The sequence below is a fragment of the Ranitomeya variabilis genome, chromosome 2, assembly GCF_051348905.1.
Source record: "Ranitomeya variabilis isolate aRanVar5 chromosome 2, aRanVar5.hap1, whole genome shotgun sequence".
NCBI lineage: Eukaryota > Metazoa > Chordata > Amphibia > Anura > Dendrobatidae > Ranitomeya > Ranitomeya variabilis.
The window spans coordinates 123,428,010-123,447,503 of NC_135233.1; the positions used below are offsets into that span (position 1 = coordinate 123,428,010).

At 50.0% G+C, this 19,494-nt stretch overlaps 19 non-coding genes across 19 annotated transcripts; all 19 read right to left on the reverse strand.

Annotated features, from left to right (window-relative positions):
• Positions 1-11,629: 11,629 nt before the first annotated feature.
• LOC143810991 (U5 spliceosomal RNA) lies at positions 11,630-11,745 on the reverse strand. Its single transcript, XR_013223283.1, has one exon. It is a non-coding gene; the product is annotated as a U5 spliceosomal RNA (small nuclear RNA).
• A 310-nt stretch (positions 11,746-12,055) lies between these two features.
• LOC143810992 (U5 spliceosomal RNA) lies at positions 12,056-12,171 on the reverse strand. Its single transcript, XR_013223284.1, has one exon. It is a non-coding gene; the product is annotated as a U5 spliceosomal RNA (small nuclear RNA).
• A 309-nt stretch (positions 12,172-12,480) lies between these two features.
• Positions 12,481-12,596, reverse strand: LOC143811122 (U5 spliceosomal RNA). Its single transcript, XR_013223411.1, has one exon. It is a non-coding gene; the product is annotated as a U5 spliceosomal RNA (small nuclear RNA).
• Positions 12,597-12,906: 310 nt separating this feature from the next.
• LOC143811195 (U5 spliceosomal RNA) lies at positions 12,907-13,022 on the reverse strand. The gene has a single exon (XR_013223482.1). It is a non-coding gene; the product is annotated as a U5 spliceosomal RNA (small nuclear RNA).
• A 310-nt stretch (positions 13,023-13,332) lies between these two features.
• LOC143811227 (U5 spliceosomal RNA) lies at positions 13,333-13,448 on the reverse strand. Its single transcript, XR_013223513.1, has one exon. It is a non-coding gene; the product is annotated as a U5 spliceosomal RNA (small nuclear RNA).
• A 310-nt stretch (positions 13,449-13,758) lies between these two features.
• Positions 13,759-13,874, reverse strand: LOC143811241 (U5 spliceosomal RNA). The gene has a single exon (XR_013223527.1). It is a non-coding gene; the product is annotated as a U5 spliceosomal RNA (small nuclear RNA).
• Positions 13,875-14,184: 310 nt separating this feature from the next.
• On the reverse strand, positions 14,185-14,300 carry LOC143811123 (U5 spliceosomal RNA). The gene has a single exon (XR_013223412.1). It is a non-coding gene; the product is annotated as a U5 spliceosomal RNA (small nuclear RNA).
• A 310-nt stretch (positions 14,301-14,610) lies between these two features.
• Positions 14,611-14,726, reverse strand: LOC143810561 (U5 spliceosomal RNA). Its single transcript, XR_013223012.1, has one exon. It is a non-coding gene; the product is annotated as a U5 spliceosomal RNA (small nuclear RNA).
• Positions 14,727-15,035: 309 nt separating this feature from the next.
• Positions 15,036-15,151, reverse strand: LOC143811124 (U5 spliceosomal RNA). Its single transcript, XR_013223413.1, has one exon. It is a non-coding gene; the product is annotated as a U5 spliceosomal RNA (small nuclear RNA).
• A 310-nt stretch (positions 15,152-15,461) lies between these two features.
• On the reverse strand, positions 15,462-15,577 carry LOC143811125 (U5 spliceosomal RNA). Its single transcript, XR_013223414.1, has one exon. It is a non-coding gene; the product is annotated as a U5 spliceosomal RNA (small nuclear RNA).
• Positions 15,578-15,887: 310 nt separating this feature from the next.
• LOC143810508 (U5 spliceosomal RNA) lies at positions 15,888-16,003 on the reverse strand. The gene has a single exon (XR_013222959.1). It is a non-coding gene; the product is annotated as a U5 spliceosomal RNA (small nuclear RNA).
• Positions 16,004-16,313: 310 nt separating this feature from the next.
• On the reverse strand, positions 16,314-16,429 carry LOC143810448 (U5 spliceosomal RNA). Its single transcript, XR_013222903.1, has one exon. It is a non-coding gene; the product is annotated as a U5 spliceosomal RNA (small nuclear RNA).
• A 310-nt stretch (positions 16,430-16,739) lies between these two features.
• Positions 16,740-16,855, reverse strand: LOC143811126 (U5 spliceosomal RNA). Its single transcript, XR_013223415.1, has one exon. It is a non-coding gene; the product is annotated as a U5 spliceosomal RNA (small nuclear RNA).
• A 310-nt stretch (positions 16,856-17,165) lies between these two features.
• On the reverse strand, positions 17,166-17,281 carry LOC143810562 (U5 spliceosomal RNA). The gene has a single exon (XR_013223013.1). It is a non-coding gene; the product is annotated as a U5 spliceosomal RNA (small nuclear RNA).
• Positions 17,282-17,590: 309 nt separating this feature from the next.
• LOC143811127 (U5 spliceosomal RNA) lies at positions 17,591-17,706 on the reverse strand. The gene has a single exon (XR_013223416.1). It is a non-coding gene; the product is annotated as a U5 spliceosomal RNA (small nuclear RNA).
• A 310-nt stretch (positions 17,707-18,016) lies between these two features.
• On the reverse strand, positions 18,017-18,132 carry LOC143810450 (U5 spliceosomal RNA). The gene has a single exon (XR_013222904.1). It is a non-coding gene; the product is annotated as a U5 spliceosomal RNA (small nuclear RNA).
• A 310-nt stretch (positions 18,133-18,442) lies between these two features.
• On the reverse strand, positions 18,443-18,558 carry LOC143810451 (U5 spliceosomal RNA). Its single transcript, XR_013222905.1, has one exon. It is a non-coding gene; the product is annotated as a U5 spliceosomal RNA (small nuclear RNA).
• A 310-nt stretch (positions 18,559-18,868) lies between these two features.
• LOC143810458 (U5 spliceosomal RNA) lies at positions 18,869-18,984 on the reverse strand. The gene has a single exon (XR_013222912.1). It is a non-coding gene; the product is annotated as a U5 spliceosomal RNA (small nuclear RNA).
• A 310-nt stretch (positions 18,985-19,294) lies between these two features.
• LOC143811196 (U5 spliceosomal RNA) lies at positions 19,295-19,410 on the reverse strand. The gene has a single exon (XR_013223483.1). It is a non-coding gene; the product is annotated as a U5 spliceosomal RNA (small nuclear RNA).
• Between the last annotated feature and the right edge of the window lie 84 nt (positions 19,411-19,494).

The window sequence follows — 19,494 nt, forward strand, 5'->3', positions numbered from 1 at the left end:
AAGTCTCCCTGAAAAAAACAAAAAAAACATAAAAAACAGTGGGAGAGTAATATTGCCCTTTCAGCTTGTGCGCCAGTCTTGACTCCTGGTTGTGCCACCTCTCTCTCTCTAATTGTGGGCCATAGAAAGCCTTTTTTTTTTTTTTTTTTTAATATTATTTGGTTTCTAAAGTCTCCCTGAGAAAAAAAAATAAATAAATTAGGTGGGAGATTAATATTGACATTAGTGCTTGAGTGACAGTCCTGCGTGTGTGTCATCTCTGTGATTTTGTGCCACAGAAAACAGAGTGTGTAACATTGTGCCTGATTTTCCTTGTGGTCTCACCAACCTGTTAAGGGATATTGAAATCATACTGAAGTTATAGCTCACCGTGTAAGTTGTTTGATAGCAACAAATAAAGTTACTTTGGTTAAGATTTTAAAACAATGAGGAAGTCTGGTGCAAGAGGTCGTCGTGGGCGTTCATTGTCAGCTGGTAATGATGGTAGTGGTAGTGGAGCATCAGGTGGTCGTGGGGATAAAAATATTCCACCTAAGTCTGGAGCTGTGGAGCCAGTTTCGTCGTCAGGCTACACAAGGCCTCGAACGCTCTCTTTTCTGGGAGTAGGAAAACCGCTTTTAAAGGCGGAGCAGCAACAGCAAGTTTTGGCTTACATTGCAGACTCAGCCTCTAGCTCTTTTGCCTCCTCTTCCGAAACTGGTAAATGTAAAAGCAGCGCGTCGCTTGTGGATGTTCACGGTCAGGGACAAGTCGCTTCCTTGTCCTCCTCAGCAAAAACTACAACAAGAGAGAAGGATGCAGCAGGCGACACAACGGGTCACTCCATGGAGCTCTTTACACATACCGTCCCTGGCTTAGAAAGTGAAACATTTAACAGGCCATGCCCATTACAAGTATATTCTGACATGGAGTGCACTGATGCACAGCCACAGCCAGAGTACTATGCTGCTCCTTTGACTCAGACCACCACATTGCCCTCTCAGGGTACAGATCCACAATCAGACCCTGATGAGACTATGTTGCCCCGCCACGAACGCTATACCACCGACCGACACAGTGACACAGACGAAGTTGCACACGAGCTCGAAGAGGAGGTAATAGATGACCCAGTTATTGACCCCGATTGGCAGCCATTGGGGGAACAGGGTGCAGGCGGCAGTAGTTCAGAAGCGGAGGTGGAGGAGGGGCCGCAGCAGGCATCAACATCGCAACAGGTTCCATCTGCCGGGCCCGTATCTGGACCAAAACGCGTGTCAAAGCCAAAACCTGTTGGAGCACAGCGTTGCCATCCGGTTAAAGCTCAGTCTGCAATCCCTGAAAAGGGATCAGAGTCTAGGAAGAGTGCAGTCTGGCATTTTTTTAAACAACATCCAACTGATCAGCGCAAAGTCATCTGTCAAAAATGTTCAACTAGCTTAAGCAGAGGTCAGAATCTGAAAAGTCTAAATACTAGTTGCATGCATAGACACTTAACCACCATGCATTCTCAAGCCTGGACTAACTACCAAACGTCCCTCAAGGTTGTAGCACCCTCGGCCAATGAAGCTAGTCAGCAACGCAACATCCCTTCCGTCACTGTAAGGCCACCATTTTCCGCACCACCGGCAGTATCTGTGCAGGTTTCTTTGCCAGCCAAAAGCAGTCAGGGTCAGGGAATCACCAGTTTTGTAGGAGGAAATATTGCATGTAGGGCACCGGCGGAAACAATACCGTCTCCAACCGTCTCTCAGTCTGCCATGTCCACCGGCACACCCGAAAGTTCCACGATCTACAGCTCTCCAGTCCAGCTCACCCTACATGAGACTCTGGTTAGAAAAAGGAAGTACTTATCCTCGCATCCGCGTACACAGGGTTTTAACGCCCACATAGCTAGACTAATCTCGTTAGAGATGATGCCCTACCGGTTAGTTGAAAGCGAAGCTTTCAATGCCCTGATGGAGTACGCTGAACCACGATACGAGCTACCCAGTCGACACTTTTTTTCCAGAAAAGCCATCCCAGCCCTGCACCAGCATGTTAAACAGCGCATCGTCCATGCACTCAGGCAATCTGTGAGTACAAAGGTGCACCTGACTACAGATGCATGGACCAGTAGGCATGGCCAGGGACGTTATGTGTCCATCACGGCACACTGGGTGAATGTGGTGGATGCAGGGTCCACAGGCGACATCAATTTAGGGACAGTTGTGCCTAGCCCACGGTCTAGGAAACAGTTGGCTGTAGGCGTTCGCACCCCCTCCTCCTCCTCCTCGTCCTCCTGCAGAAGCTACAGCTCTTCCACAGAACGCAGTCGGCCAACCACTCCATCGGCAGATGACACTGTTGCACACCAGTTGTCCCATTATGGGCCAGCTACTGCCAAGCGTCAGCAGGCTGTATTGGCTATGAAGTGTTTGGGCGACAACAGACACACCGCGGAAGTTCTGTCCGAGTTCTTGCAACAAGAAACGCAGTCGTGGCTGGGCACAGTAGATCTTGAGGCAGGCAAGGTAGTGAGTGATAACGGAAGGAATTTCATGGCTGCCATCTCCCTTTCCCAACTGAAACACATTCCTTGCCTGGCTCACACCTTAAACCTGGTGGTGCAGTGCTTATTGAAAACTTATCCTGGGTTCTCCGACCTGCTCCTCAAAGTGCGTGCACTTTGCTCACATATCCGACGTTCGCCTGTACACGCCAGCCGTATGCAGACCTATCAGCGGTCTTTGAACCTTCCCCAGCATCGCCTAATCATAGACGTTGCAACAAGGTGGAACTCAACACTGCACATGCTTCAGAGACTGTGCGAACAGAGGCGTGCTGTTATTTATTTGTGGGAGGATACACGGGCAGGCAGTAGGATGGCAGACATGGAGTTGTCAGGTGTGCAGTGGTCGAAGATACAAGACATGTGTCAAGTCCTTCAGTGTTTTGAGGAATGCACACGGCTGGTTAGTGCAGACAACGCCGTAATAAGCATGAGCATCCCCCTAATGCGTCTGCTGATGCAAAGTTTGACGCACATAAAGGAGCAGGCGTCTGCACCAGAGGAAGAGGGAAGCCTTGATGACAGTCAGCCATTGTCTGGTCAGGGCAGTGTACAGGACGAGGTAGCGGGCGAAGAGGAGGTGGAGGACGAGGAGGATGATGGGGATGAGTATATTTTTAATGCGGAAACTTTCACGGGGGCACAGGAAATTGGTTGCGTGTCACGGCCGGGTTCTGGTTTTTTGAGGGACACAAGTGACGTAGATTTGCCTGCAACTGCCCCTCAACCAATCACAACCGGAGATTTGACAAGTGGAACTTTGGCCCACATGGCGGATTATGCCTTACGTATCCTACAAAGGGACACACGCATTACGAAAATGATGAACGATGACGATTACTGGTTGGCCTGCCTCCTTGATCCACGCTATAAAGGCAAATTGCAAAATATTATGCCACATGAGAACTTGGAACTAATATTAGCAACCAAACAATCAACTCTTGTTGACCGTTTGCTTCAGGCATTCCCAGCACACAGCGCACGTGATCGTTCTCACACGAGCTCCAGGGGGCAGCAGACTAGGAGTGTTAGGGGTGCACACATCAGAAGTGGCGTTGGACAGAGGGGTTTTCTGACCAGGTTGTGGAGTGATTTTGCTATGACCGCAGACAGGACAGGTACTGCTGCATCAATTGAAAGTGACAGGAGACAACATTTGTCCAGTATGGTTACTAACTATTTTTCATCCCTTATCGATGTTCTCCCTCAACCGTCATTCCCATTTGATTACTGGGCCTCCAAATTAGACACCTGGCCAGAATTGGCAGAATATGCATTGCAGGAGCTTGCTTGCCCGGCAGCAAGTGTCCTATCAGAAAGAGTATTCAGTGCTGCAGGGTCAATATTAACCGAAAAAAGGACTCGTCTGGCTACCCAAAATGTTGACGATCTAACATTCATTAAAATGAACCACAACTGGATTTCAAAATCTTTTGCCCCACCTTGCCCGGCCGACACCTAGCTTTCCTATGAAAAGCTCTTGCCTGTGAATTACTTTTCTAATGTCTAATTTGCTGCTGCAGATTGTACAGCATACGACATGTTTACACCTCCCTAAATGGCCAAACTCCCCACACGGGGCCGTGGTATCGCGACTTGGCGCAAGCACCCGTGAGACTGCTGTTTGTCTGAAGAGGTGGGTGTGCTCGCTTTTGGTTGACGGCATTGCTACTGGGTCCCTCATAGTACAATGTAGTGTCTCTGGCGGTGGTGGTGCGCACCCAACGTCAGACACACCGTTGTAACATGAGTGGCCCTGGGGCGGTCCCGCCGGCCTCAAGAGAGTTCCCCCCTACCCCAGCTCAAACTGGGCTCTACTACGTGCAAAATTATGTCGCACAGCTCCACCAATCTTTAGTCTATTCGCTGACATCATTCAATGTCTGGCACTGACAATACAAATTTGTAGACATCTATGATGCAACTTAAAGTAGTCTGTGTCTGTGTCCTATATTGGCACCATTAAATAGTTACTGCCAAATTACTATGTCAGAAACACAGCAGATGAGCCCACCCCTGTACCTAAGTATGCCATCTTTTTTTTTGTTTTGGTTGTTTTGCGAGACATTAACATCTATTTATATTTTGGGAGTACTGGGACAGACACTCCTTGCACTACTCCTCCACTCAGCACCAAGCTGCCTGCCCGTGTATCCATGTAACCGCTGTAAAACTGCCATGAGCCTATTGTTTGTTATTTTAGGCCTTTGATAGCCTGTCTGCGGTCCCTACTCCTCCACTGACCACCAAGCTGCCTGCCCGTGTATCCATGTAACCGCTGTAAAACTGCCATGAGCCTATTGTTTGTTATTTTAGGCCTTTGAAGCCTTTCTGCGCTCCCTCCTTCCACTAGTCCTCCACTGACCAGACCACTGCTGCCCGTGTACCCCTGGAACCAATTTTAAAGTGCCTACAGCCAGCCCATTTTATTGTGTTAGGCCTTCGAAGCCTGTCTGCGGTCCCTCCTTCCACTAGGCCTCCACTGACCAGACCACTGCTGCCCGTGTACCCCTGGAACCAATTTTAAAGTGCCTACAGCCAGCCCATTTTATTGTGTTAGGCCTTCGAAGCCTGTCTGCGGTCCATACTTTAAATACTCCTCCACTCACCACCAAGCTGCCTGCCCGTGTATCCATGTAACCGCTGTAAAACTGCCATGAGCCTATTGTTTGTTATGTTAGGCCTTTGATAGCCTGTCTGCGGTCCCTACTTTAAATACTCCTCCACTCACCACCACCAAGCTGCCTGCCCGTGTATCCATGTAACCGCTGTGAAACTGCCATGAGCCTATTGTTTTTTTATGTTAGGCCTTTGATAGCCTGTCTGCGGTCCCTACTTTAAATACTCCTCCACTCACCACCACCAAGCTGCCTGCCCGTGTATCCATGTAACCGCTGTAAAACTGCCATGAGCCTATTGTTTGTTATGTTAGGCCTTTGAAGCCTTTCTGCGCTCCCTCCTTCCACTAGTCCTCCACTGACCAGACCACTGCTGCCCGTGTACCCCTGGAACCAATTTTAAAGTGCCTACAGCCAGCCCATTTTATTGTGTTAGGCCTTCGAAGCCTGTCTGCGGTCCATACTTCCACTAGTCCTCCACTGACCAGACCACTGCTGCCCGTGTACCCCTGGAACCAATTTTAAAGTGCCTACAGCCAGCCCATTTTATTGTGTTAGGCCTTCGAAGCCTGTCTGCGGTCCATACTTCCACTAGGCCTCCACTGACCAGACCACTGCTGCCCGTGTACCCCTGGAACCAATTTTAAAGTGCCTACAGCCAGCCCATTTTATTGTGTTAGGCCTTCGAAGCCTGTCTGCGGTCCATACTTCCACTAGTCCTCCACTGACCAGACCACTGCTGCCCGTGTACCCCTGGAACCAATTTTAAAGTGCCTACAGCCAGCCCATTTTATTGTGTTAGGCCTTCGAAGCCTGTCTGCGGTCCCTCCTTCCACTAGGCCTCCACTGACCAGACCACTGCTGCCCGTGTACCCCTGGAACCAATTTTAAAGTGCCTACAGCCAGCCCATTTTATTGTGTTAGGCCTTCGAAGCCTGTCTGCGGTCCATACTTTAAATACTCCTCCACTCACCACCAAGCTGCCTGCCCGTGTATCCATGTAACCGCTGTAAAACTGCCATGAGCCTATTGTTTGTTATGTTAGGCCTTTGATAGCCTGTCTGCGGTCCCTACTTTAAATACTCCTCCACTCACCACCACCAAGCTGCCTGCCCGTGTATCCATGTAACCGCTGTGAAACTGCCATGAGCCTATTGTTTTTTTATGTTAGGCCTTTGATAGCCTGTCTGCGGTCCCTACTTTAAATACTCCTCCACTCACCACCACCAAGCTGCCTGCCCGTGTATCCATGTAACCGCTGTAAAACTGCCATGAGCCTATTGTTTGTTATGTTAGGCCTTTGAAGCCTTTCTGCGCTCCCTCCTTCCACTAGTCCTCCACTGACCAGACCACTGCTGCCCGTGTACCCCTGGAACCAATTTTAAAGTGCCTACAGCCAGCCCATTTTATTGTGTTAGGCCTTCGAAGCCTGTCTGCGGTCCATACTTCCACTAGTCCTCCACTGACCAGACCACTGCTGCCCGTGTACCCCTGGAACCAATTTTAAAGTGCCTACAGCCAGCCCATTTTATTGTGTTAGGCCTTCGAAGCCTGTCTGCGGTCCATACTTCCACTAGGCCTCCACTGACCAGACCACTGCTGCCCGTGTACCCCTGGAACCAATTTTAAAGTGCCTACAGCCAGCCCATTTTATTGTGTTAGGCCTTCGAAGCCTGTCTGCGGTCCATACTTCCACTAGGCCTCCACTGACCAGACCACTGCTGCCCGTGTACCCCTGGAACCAATTTTAAAGTGCCTACAGCCAGCCCATTTTATTGTGTTAGGCCTTCGAAGCCTGTCTGCGGTCCCTCCTTCCACTAGGCCTCCACTGACCAGACCACTGCTGCCCGTGTACCCCTGGAACCAATTTTAAAGTGCCTACAGCCAGCCCATTTTATTGTGTTAGGCCTTCGAAGCCTGTCTGCGGTCCATACTTTAAATACTCCTCCACTCACCACCAAGCTGCCTGCCCGTGTATCCATGTAACCGCTGTAAAACTGCCATGAGCCTATTGTTTGTTATGTTAGGCCTTTGATAGCCTGTCTGCGGTCCTTACTTTAAATACTCCTCCACTCACCACCTAGCTGCCTGTGTATCCATGTAACCGATGTAAAACTGCCATGACTGCCTACTGTTTGTTATTTTAGGCCTTTGATAGCCTGTCTGCGGCCCCTACTTGCAATACTCCTCCACTGACCACAATGCTGCCTGGAGTGCCTGTCTGTGTATCCATGTAACCGATGTAAAACTGCCATGACTGCCTACTGTTTGTTATTTTAGGCCTTTGATAGCCTGTCTGCGGCCCCTACTTGCAATACTCCTCCACTGAGCACAATGCTGCCTGGAGTGCCTGCCTGTGTATCCATGTAACCGATGTAAAACTGCCATGACTGCCTACTGTTTGTTATTTTAGGCCTTTGATAGCCTGTCTGCAGCCCCTACTTGCAATACTCCTCCACTGACCACACCAATGCTGCCCGTGTACCCCTGGAACCTATTTAAAAGTTCATAGAGCCTAGTTATATATTTTATTTACTATTAATAAGGCCATGATGGACTACGCTGTACCACGCTACAAGCTAACCAGTCGACACTTCTTTTGCGAGAAAAGCCATCCCAACCCTCCACCAGCATGTAGAAGACCGCATTGTCCATGCACTCTGGCAATCTGTGAGTACAAAGGTGCACCTGACAACAGACGCATGGACCTGTAGGCATGGCCACGGAAGATTACGTGTCCATTACGGCGCAATGGGTTAATGTGGTGGATGCATGGTCCACAGGGGACAGCCTACTAAGTCTGTCTGCAGTCCCTAATTCAAATTGTCCTCCACTGTCTAAATCGGAACTTCCACCTTCTGGCTTTCGGCCTATAGTATCAGAAATTAAACTGCATTTGGCCTTCAACTTTGGTTAGGGCCTACTAACGGCTTCTGCCCCTCCCTGGTGTTGCCCTCAACTAAATAAAGCTGAGCTTCAACCTTCTGCTCCAAATTACCATTTTGAAAAATGCAATAGGCTTTTCAGGCCTACTAAAGGAGTCTGTCTGTGTGCCCCTGCCTGGTGTTGTCCTCAACTAAATAAAGCTGAGCTTCAACCTTCCGGCTCTCATTAAGTGGTTTTTAAAAAAAAATGGTGGTTAGGGCCTACTAACGGCTTCTGCCCCTCCCTGGTGTTGTCCTCAACTAAATAAAGCTGAGCTTCAACCTTCCGGCTCTCATTAAGTGGTTTTAAAAAAAAAAAAAATGGTGGTTAGGGCCTACTAACGGCTTCTGCCCCTCCCTGGTGTTGTCCTCAACTAAATAAAGCTGAGCTTCAACCTTCCGGCTCTCATTAAGTGGTTTTAAAAAAAAAATGGTGGTTAGGGCCTACTAACGGCTTCTGCCCCTCCCTGGTGTTGTCCTCAACTAAATAAAGCTGAGCTTCAACCTTCCGGCTCTCATTATGTGGTTTTAAAAAAAAAAATGGTGGTTAGGGCCTACTAACGGCTTCTGCCCCTCCCTGGTGTTGTCCTCAACTAAATAAAGCTGAGCTTCAACCTTCCGGCTCTCATTATGTGGTTTTAAAAAAAAAAATGGTGGTTAGGGCCTACTAACGGCTTCTGCCCCTCCCTGGTGTTGTCCTCAACTAAATAAAGCTGAGCTTCAACCTTCCGGCTCTCATTATGTGGTTTTAAAAAAAAAAAAATGGTGGTTAGGGCCTACTAACGGCTTCTGCCCCTCCCTGGTGTTGTCCTCAACTAAATAAAGCTGAGCTTCAACCTTCCGGCTCTCATTAAGTGGTTTTAAAAAAAAAATGGTGGTTAGGGCCTACTAACGGCTTCTGCCCCTCCCTGGTGTTGTCCTCAACTAAATAAAGCTGAGCTTCAACCTTCCGGCTCTCATTATGTGGTTTTAAAAAAAAAAATGGTGGTTAGGGCCTACTAACGGCTTCTGCCCCTCCCTGGTGTTGTCCTCAACTAAATAAAGCTGAGCTTCAACCTTCCGGCTCTCATTATGTGGTTTTAAAAAAAAAAATGGTGGTTAGGGCCTACTAACGGCTTCTGCCCCTCCCTGGTGTTGTCCTCAACTAAATAAAGCTGAGCTTCAACCTTCCGGCTCTCATTATGTGGTTTTAAAAAAAAAAATGGTGGTTAGGGCCTACTAACGGCTTCTGCCCCTCCCTGGTGTTGTCCTCAACTAAATAAAGCTGAGCTTCAACCTTCCGGCTCTCATTATGTGGTTTAAAAAAAAAAATGGTGGTTAGGGCCTACTAACGGCTTCTGCCCCTCCCTGGTGTTGTCCTCAACTAAATAAAGCTGAGCTTCAACCTTCCGGCTCTCATTAAGTGGTTTTTAAAAAAAAATGGTGGTTAGGGCCTACTAACGGCTTCTGCCCCTCCCTGGTGTTGTCCTCAACTAAATAAAGCTGAGCTTCAACCTTCCGGCTCTCATTAAGTGGTTTTAAAAAAAAAAAAAATGGTGGTTAGGGCCTACTAACGGCTTCTGCCCCTCCCTGGTGTTGTCCTCAACTAAATAAAGCTGAGCTTCAACCTTCCGGCTCTCATTAAGTGGTTTTAAAAAAAAAATGGTGGTTAGGGCCTACTAACGGCTTCTGCCCCTCCCTGGTGTTGTCCTCAACTAAATAAAGCTGAGCTTCAACCTTCCGGCTCTCATTAAGTGGTTTTAAAAAAAAAAAAAATGGTGGTTAGGGCCTACTAACGGCTTCTGCCCCTCCCTGGTGTTGTCCTCAACTAAATAAAGCTGAGCTTCAACCTTCCGGCTCTCATTATGTGGTTTAAAAAAAAAAAATGGTGGTTAGGGCCTACTAACGGCTTCTGCCCCTCCCTGGTGTTGTCCTCAACTAAATAAAGCTGAGCTTCAACCTTCCGGCTCTCATTAAGTGGTTTTAAAAAAAAAATGGTGGTTAGGGCCTACTAACGGCTTCTGCCCCTCCCTGGTGTTGTCCTCAACTAAATAAAGCTGAGCTTCAACCTTCCGGCTCTCATTAAGTGGTTTTAAAAAAAAAAAAAATGGTGGTTAGGGCCTACTAACGGCTTCTGCCCCTCCCTGGTGTTGTCCTCAACTAAATAAAGCTGAGCTTCAACCTTCCGGCTCTCATTATGTGGTTTTAAAAAAAAAATGGTGGTTAGGGCCTACTAACGGCTTCTGCCCCTCCCTGGTGTTGTCCTCAACTAAATAAAGCTGAGCTTCAACCTTCCGGCTCTCATTAAGTGGTTTTAAAAAAAAAAAAAATGGTGGTTAGGGCCTACTAACGGCTTCTGCCCCTCCCTGGTGTTGCCCTCAACTAAATAAAGCTGAGCTTCAACCTTCTGCTCCAAATTACCATTTTAAAAAATGCAATAGGCTTTTCCGGCCTACTAAAGGTGTCTGCCCCTCCCTGGTGTTGTCCTCAACTGAACAAAGCTGAGCTTCCACATTCTGGCTTTCGCCCTATACTATCAGATATTAAACTGCATTTGGCCTACTAGTGTGGTTAGGCCCTTGAAACAGTGTCTGCTGCTCTTGGGTTTGCTACTCCACTGAACAAAGCAATGCCGCCTGTTTAGTCCTGTTACCAATTTTGAACTGCATGTAGCCTACTTTATTCTTTGGCCCTATATCTGTTTCCTCCTCATCCTGCCCATTGCCCAGCCACTGCTAAATGAGTCTGCTGGTACATTGACCTAGACCACTACATTCCCCTTGTACTCTACACAGCCAGAATCTGTCCCTGCTGAAAGTAAGGTTCCCCTTCCCGCATGTTATACCACCTTACACAGGGACAAAGAGGAAGGTGCAGATGAAAGTGCAGGTTCCTTCATCAGGTGGGGGGGCATACTCGTTGGCGACGTCACTGGCACAGGGCCCCTCAGAGTACGCAAAAGTGTCGCTGCTGGTGGGAGGCGCCCCCGCCATGCAAACACACCGCCGTACTTTGAGGGGCCCTGTGCCAGTGGCAATGCGAACGAGTGGGCCCCCCCTGCTTGCTCAGGATCACAGCACTTGCAACTTTTAAATACTTACCTTTCCCTGCAACACCGCCGTGACGTAGTCCGCATTTCCTGGGCCCACGAAAAACTTGAGCCAGCCCTACTCCCCCCACAACTTTCCCCCAATTCCCTATGCCCAACTATTATTATACAGTTAATTAAGATTGGCAAGCTTCAGAAACAAGAATGGATGTTTTTGGCATTAAAATGGGCACTGTAGGTGTTTTCCTGGCCTCCACTCACTGCCGACTATGCTTCCCCATTGACTTGCATTGGGTTTCGTGTTTCGGTCGATCCCCGACTTTTAGCGATAATCGGCCGACTGCACTCGACTCGACTCTGGACAAAATCGGGTTTCCCAAAACCCTACTCGATCTTAAAAAAATGAAAGTCGCTCAACCCTAATGGCTACAATATGCAAATGAGGGCCTCTTCCCAGCAACCACAGGGTTCAGTCTCCCACCGAAACCCCACCCACCCATTCCTTTATTCTGTTGTTGAACCCAATTAAGGAAGCCCCAGGAAGCTGGAGCATGCAAAAATTGTCACAAAACTCAGTTTTGCTCCTCTCCACGGAAATCTTTAGTAAAAGGCGAAAGATTTTTACGTTCTGAAGAGAAGCCAGAGTATACTGGGCAAGGGCCTCCTCCCGACCTACCACCATGGCAGCAGCCCTCACTTGGCCCAGGGAGAGCACCTAGAAGTGGGTGCGTGGTTTGGTGATGGAAAAACAAAAACGGCAACAGCCCATCGTCCGCAGGCTGCTCTGTTCTCAGCTCTATGCTGCTGACAGAGCATCACCTGTTCCGCTGCCCGGAAGAAGGCCATCCATGGCTACAATATGCAAATGAGGGCCTCTTCCCAGCAACCACAGGGTTCAGTCTCCCACCGAAACCCCACCCACCCATTCCTTTATTCTGTTGTTGAACCCAATTAAGGAAGCCCCAGCAAGCTGGAGCATGCAAAAATTGCCACAAAACTCAATTTTGCTCCTCTCCACGGAAATCTTTAGTAAAAGGCGAAAGATTTTTACGTTCTGAAGAGAAGCCAGAGTATACTGGGCAAGGGCCTCCTCCCGACCTACCACCATGGCAGCAGCCCTCACTTGGCCCAGGGAGAGCACCTAGAAGTGGGTGCGTGGTTTGGTGATGGAAAAACAAAAACGGCAACAGCCCATCGTCCGCAGGCTGCTCTGTTCTCAGCTCTATGTGCTGACAGAGCATCACCTGTTCCGCTGCCCGGAAGAAGGCCATCCATGGCTACAATATGCAAATGAGGGCCTCTTCCCAGCAACCCCAGGGTTCAGTCTCCCACCGAAACCCCACCCACCCATTCCTTTATTCTGTTGTTGAACCCAGTTAAGGAAGCCCCAGCAAGCTGGAGCATGCAAAAATTGCCACAAAACTCAGTTTTGCTCCTCTCCACGGAAATCTTTAGTAAAAGGCGAAAGATTTTTACGTTCTGAAGAGAAGCCAGAGTATACTGGGCAAGGGCCTCCTCCCGACCTACCACCATGGCAGCAGCCCTCACTTGGCCCAGGGAGAGCACCTAGAAGTGGGTGCGTGGTTTGGTGATGGAAAAACAAAAACGGCAACAGCCCATCGTCCGCAGGCTGCTCTGTTCTCAGCTCTATGCTGCTGACAGAGCATCACCTGTTCCGCTGCCCGGAAGAAGGCCATCCATGGCTACAATATGCAAATGAGGGCCTCTTCCCAGCAACCCCAGGGTTCAGTCTCCCACCGAAACCCCACCCACCCATTCCTTTATTCTGTTGTTGAACCCAATTAAGGAAGCCCCAGGAAGCTGGAGCATGCAAAAATTGCCACAAAACTCAGTTTTGCTCCTCTCCACGGAAATCTTTAGTAAAAGGCGAAAGATTTTTACGTTCTGAAGAGAAGCCAGAGTATACTGGGCAAGGGCCTCCTCCCGACCTACCACCATGGCAGCAGCCCTCACTTGGCCCAGGGAGAGCACCTAGAAGTGGGTGCGTGGTTTGGTGATGGAAAAACAAAAACGGCAACAGCCCATCGTCCGCAGGCTGCTCTGTTCTCAGCTCTATGCTGCTGACAGAGCATCACCTGTTCCGCTGCCCGGAAGAAGGCCATCCATGGCTACAATATGCAAATGAGGGCCTCTTCCCAGCAACCACAGGGTTCAGTCTCCCACCGAAACCCCACCCACCCATTCCTTTATTCTGTTGTTGAACCCAATTAAGGAAGCCCCAGGAAGCTGGAGCATGCAAAAATTGCCACAAAACTCAGTTTTGCTCCTCTCCACGGAAATCTTTAGTAAAAGGCGAAAGATTTTTACGTTCTGAAGAGAAGCCAGAGTGTACTGGGCAAGGGCCTCCTCCCGACCTACCACCATGGCAGCAGCCCTCACTTGGCCCAGGGAGAGCACCTAGAAGTGGGTGCGTGGTTTGGTGATGGAAAGACAAAAACGGCAACAGCCCATCGTCCGCAGGCTGCTTTGTTCTCAGCTCTATGCTGCTGACAGAGCATCACCTGTTCCGCTGCCCGGAAGAAGGCCATCCATGGCTACAATATGCAAATGAGGGCCTCTTCCCAGCAACCACAGGGTTCAGTCTCCCACCGAAACCCCACCCACCCATTCCTTTATTCTGTTGTTGAACCCAATTAAGGAAGCCCCAGCAAGCTGGAGCATGCAAAAATTGCCACAAAACTCAGTTTTGCTCCTCTCCACGGAAATCTTTAGTAAAAGGCGAAAGATTTTTACGTTCTGAAGAGAAGCCGGAGTATACTGGGCAAGGGCCTCCTCCCGACCTACCACCATGGCAGCAGCCTTCACTTGGCCCAGGGAGAGCACCTAGAAGTGGGTGCGTGGTTTGGTGATGGAAAAACAGAAACGGCAACAGCCCATCGTCCGCAGGCTGCTCTGTTCTCAGCTCTATGCTGCTGACAGAGCATCACCTGTTCCGCTGCCCGGAAGAAGGCCATCCATGGCTTCACTATGCAAATGAGGGCCTCTTCCCAGCAACCCCAGGGTTCAGTCTCCCACCAAAACCCCACCCACCCATTCCTTTATTCTGTTGTTGAACCCAATTAAGGAAGCCCCAGCAAGCTGGAGCATGCAAAAATTGCCACAAAACTCAGTTTTGCTCCTCTCCACGGAAATCTTTAGTAAAAGGCGAAAGATTTTTACGTTCTGAAGAGAAGCCAGAGTATACTGGGCAAGGGCCTCCTCCCGACCTACCACCATGGCAGCAGCCCTCACTTGGCCCAGGGAGAGCACCTAGAAGTGGGTGCGTGGTTTGGTGATGGAAAAACAAAAACGGCAACAGCCCATCGTCCGCAGGCTGCTCTGTTCTCAGCTCTATGCTGCTGACAGAGCATCACCTGTTCCGCTGCCCGGAAGAAGGCCATCCATGGCTACAATATGCAAATAAGGGCCTCTTCCCAGCAACCCCAGGGTTCAGTCTCCCACCGAAACCCCACCCACCCATTCCTTTATTCTGTTGTTGAACCCAATTAAGGAAACCCCAGCAAGCTGGAGCATGCAAAAATTGCCACAAAACTCAGTTTTGCTCCTCTCCACGGATATCTTTAGTAAAAGGCGAAAGATTTTTACGTTCTGAAGTGAAGCCAGAGTATACTGGGCAAGGGCCTCCTCCCGACCTACCACCATGGCAGCAGCCCTCACTTGGCCCAGGGAGAGCACCTAGAAGTGGGTGCGTGGTTTGGTGATGGAAAAACAAAAACGGCAACAGCCCATCGTCCGCAGGCTGCTCTGTTCTCAGCTCTATGTGCTGACAGAACATCACCTGTTCCGCTGCCCGGAAGAAGGCCATCCATGGCTACAATATGCAAATGAGGGCCTCTTCCCAGCAACCCCAGGGTTCAGTCTCCCACCGAAACCCCACCCACCCATTCCTTTATTCTGTTGTTGAACCCAGTTAAGGAAGCCCCAGCAAGCTGGAGCATGCAAAAATTGCCACAAAACTCAGTTTTGCTCCTCTCCACGGAAATCTTTAGTAAAAGGCGAAAGATTTTTACGTTCTGAAGAGAAGCCAGAGTATACTGGGCAAGGGCCTCCTCCCGACCTACCACCATGGCAGCAGCCCTCACTTGGCCCAGGGAGAGCACCTAGAAGTGGGTGCGTGGTTTGGTGATGGAAAAACAAAAATGGCAACAGCCCATCGTCCGCAGGCTGCTCTGTTCTCAGCTCTATGCTGCTGACAGAGCATCACCTGTTCCGCTGCCCGGAAGAAGGCCATCCATGGCTACAATATGCAAATGAGGGCCTCTTCCCAGCAACCACAGGGTTCAGTCTCCCACCGAAACCCCACCCACCCATTCCTTTATTCTGTTGTTGAACCCAATTAAGGAAGCCCCAGCAAGCTGGAGCATGCAAAAATTGCCACAAAACTCAGTTTTGCTCCTCTCCACGGAAATCTTTAGTAAAAGGCGAAAGATTTTTACGTTCTGAAGAGAAGCCAGAGTATACTGGGCAAGGGCCTCCTCCCGACCTACCACCATGGCAGAAGCCTTCACTTGGCCCAGGGAGAGCACCTAGAAGTGGGTGCGTGGTTTGGTGATGGAAAAACAGAAACGGCAACAGCCCATCGTCCGCAGGCTGCTCTGTTCTCAGCTCTATGCTGCTGACAGAGCATCACCTGTTCCGCTGCCCGGAAGAAGGCCATCCATGGCTTCAATATGCAAATGAGGGCCTCTTTCCAGCAACCCCAGGGTTCAGTCTCCCACCAAAACCCCACCCACCCTTTCCTTTATTCTGTTGTTGAACCCAATTAAGGAAGCCCCAGCAAGCTGGAGCATGCAAAAATTGCCACAAAACTCAGTTTTGCTCCTCTCCACGGAAATCTTTAGCAAAAGGCGAAAGATTTTTACATTCTGAAAAGAAGCCAGAGTATACTGGGCAAGGGCCTCCTCCCGACCTACCACCATGGCAGCAGCCCTCACTTGGCCCAGGGAGAGCACCTAGAAGTGGGTGCGTGGTTTGGTGATGGAAAAACAAAAACGGCAACAGCCCATCGTCCGCAGGCTGCTCTGTTCTCAGCTCTATGCTGCTGACAGAGCATCACCTGTTCCGCTGCCCGGAAGAAGGCCATCCATGGCTACAATATGCAAATGAGGGCCTCTTCCCAGCAACCCCAGGGTTCAGTATCCCACCAAAACCCCACCCACCCATTCCTTTATTCTGTTGTTGAACCCAATTAAGGAAGCCCCAGCAAGCTGGAGCATGCAAAAATTGCCACAAAACTCAGTTTTGCTCCTCTCCACGGAAATCTTTAGCAAAAGGCGAAAGATTTTTACGTTCTGAAAAGAAGCCAGAGTATACTGGGCAAGGGCCTCCTCCCGACCTACCGCCATGGCAGCAGCCCTCACTTGGCCCAGGGAGAGCACCTAGAAGTGGGTGCGTGGTTTGGTGATGGAAAAACAAAAACGGCAACAGCCCATCGTCCGCAGGCTGCTCTGTTCTCAGCTCTATGCTGCTGACAGAGCATCACCTGTTCCGCTGCCCGGAAGAAGGCCATCCATGGCTACAATATGCAAATGAGGGCCTCTTCCCAGCAACCCCAGGGTTCAGTCTCCCACCGAAACCCCACCCACCCATTCCTTTATTCTGTTGTTGAACCCAATTAAGGAAGCCCCAGCAAGCTGGAGCATGCAAAAATTGCCACAAAACTCAGTTTTGCTCCTCTCCACGGAAATCTTTAGTAAAAGGCGAAAGATTTTTACGTTCTGAAGAGAAGCCAGAGTATACTGGGCAAGGGCCTCCTCCCGACCTACCACCATGGCAGCAGCCCTCACTTGGCCCAGGGAGAGCACCTAGAAGTGGGTGCGTGGTTTGGTGATGGAAAAACAAAAACGGCAACAGCCCATCGTCCGCAGGCTGCTCTGTTCTCAGCTCTATGCTGCTGACAGAGCATCACCTGTTCCGCTGCCCGGAAGAAGGCCATCCACGGCTACAATATGCAAATAAGGGCCTCTTCCCAGCAACCCCAGGGTTCAGTCTCCCACCGAAACCCCACCCACCCATTCCTTTATTCTGTTGTTGAACCCAATTAAGGAAACCCCAGCAAGCTGGAGCATGCAAAAATTGCCACAAAACTCAGTTTTGCTCCTCTCCACGGATATCTTTAGTAAAAGGCGAAAGATTTTTACGTTCTGAAGTGAAGCCAGAGTATACTGGGCAAGGGCCTCCTCCCGACCTACCACCATGGCAGCAGCCCTCACTTGGCCCAGGGAGAGCACCTAGAAGTGGGTGCGTGGTTTGGTGATGGAAAAACAAAAACGGCAACAGCCCATCGTCCGCAGGCTGCTCTGTTCTCAGCTCTATGTGCTGACAGAACATCACCTGTTCCGCTGCCCGGAAGAAGGCCATCCATGGCTACAATATGCAAATGAGGGCCTCTTCCCAGCAACCCCAGGGTTCAGTCTCCCACCGAAACCCCACCCACCCATTCCTTTATTCTGTTGTTGAACCCAGTTAAGGAAGCCCCAGCAAGCTGGAGCATGCAAAAATTGCCACAAAACTCAGTTTTGCTCCTCTCCACGGAAATCTTTAGTAAAAGGCGAAAGATTTTTACGTTCTGAAGAGAAGCCAGAGTATACTGGGCAAGGGCCTCCTCCCGACCTACCACCATGGCAGAAGCCTTCACTTGGCCCAGGGAGAGCACCTAGAAGTGGGTGCGTGGTTTGGTGATGGAAAAACAGAAACGGCAACAGCCCATCGTCCGCAGGCTGCTCTGTTCTCAGCTCTATGCTGCTGACAGAGCATCACCTGTTCCGCTGCCCGGAAGAAGGCCATCCATGGCTTCAATATGCAAATGAGGGCCTCTTCCCAGCAACCCCTGGGTTCAGTCTCCCACCAAAACCCCACCCACCCTTTCCTTTATTCTGTTGTTGAACCCAATTAAGGAAGCCCCAGCAAGCTGGAGCATGCAAAAATTGCCACAAAACTCAGTTTTGCTCCTCTCCACGGAAATCTTTAGCAAAAGGCGAAAGATTTTTACGTTCTGAAAAGAAGCCAGAGTATACTGGGCAAGGGCCTCCTCCCGACCTACCGCCATGGCAGCAGCCCTCACTTGGCCCAGGGAGAGCACCTAGAAGTGGGTGCGTGGTTTGGTGATGGAAAAACAAAAACGGCAACAGCCCATCGTCCGCAGGCTGCTCTGTTCTCAGCTCTATGCTGCTGACAGAGCATCACCTGTTCCGCTGCCCGGAAGAAGGCCATCCATGGCTACAATATGCAAATGAGGGCCTCTTCCCAGCAACCCCAGGGTTCAGTCTCCCACCAAAACCCCACCCACCCATTCCTTTATTCTGTTGTTGAACCCAATTAAGGAAGCCCCAGCAAGCTGGAGCATGCAAAAATTGCCACAAAACTCAGTTTTGCTCCTCTCCACGGAAATCTTTAGCAAAAGGCGAAAGATTTTTACGTTCTGAAAAGAAGCCAGAGTATACTGGGCAAGGGCCTCCTCCCGACCTACCGCCATGGCAGCAGCCCTCACTTGGCCCAGGGAGAGCACCTAGAAGTGGGTGCGTGGTTTGGTGATGGAAAAACAAAAACGGCAACAGCCCATCGTCCGCAGGCTGCTCTGTTCTCAGCTCTATGCTGCTGACAGAGCATCACCTGTTCCGCTGCCCGGAAGAAGGCCATCCATGGCTACAATATGCAAATGAGGGCCTCTTCCCAGCAACCCCAGGGTTCAGTCTCCCACCGAAACCCCACCCACCCATTCCTTTATTCTGTTGTTGAACCCAATTAAGGAAGCCCCAGGAAGCTGGAGCATGCAAAAATTGCCACAAAACTCAGTTTTGCTCCTCTCCACGGAAATCTTTAGTAAAAGGCGAAAGATTTTTACGTTCTGAAGAGAATCTAGAGTATACTGGGCAAGGGCCTCCTCCCGACCTACCACCATGGCAGCAGCCCTCACTTGGCCCAGGGAGAGCACCTAGAAGTGGGTGCGTGGTTTGGTGATGGAAAAACAAAAACGGCAACAGCCCATCGTCCGCAGGCTGCTCTGTTCTCAGCTCTATGCTGCTGACAGAGCATCACCTGTTCCGCTGCCCGGAAGAAGGCCATCCATGGCTACAATATGCAAATGAGGGCCTCTTCCCAGCAACCACAGGGTTCAGTCTCCCACCGAAACCCCACCCACCCATTCCTTTATTCTGTTGTTGAACCCAATTAAGGAAGCCCCAGGAAGCTGGAGCATGCAAAAATTGCCACAAAACTCAGTTTTGCTCCTCTCCACGGAAATCTTTAGTAAAAGGCGAAAGATTTTTACGTTCTGAAGAGAAGCCAGAGTATACTGGGCAAGGGCCTCCTCCCGACCTACCACCATGGCAGCAGCCCTCACTTGGCCCAGGGAGAGCACCTAGAAGTGGGTGCGTG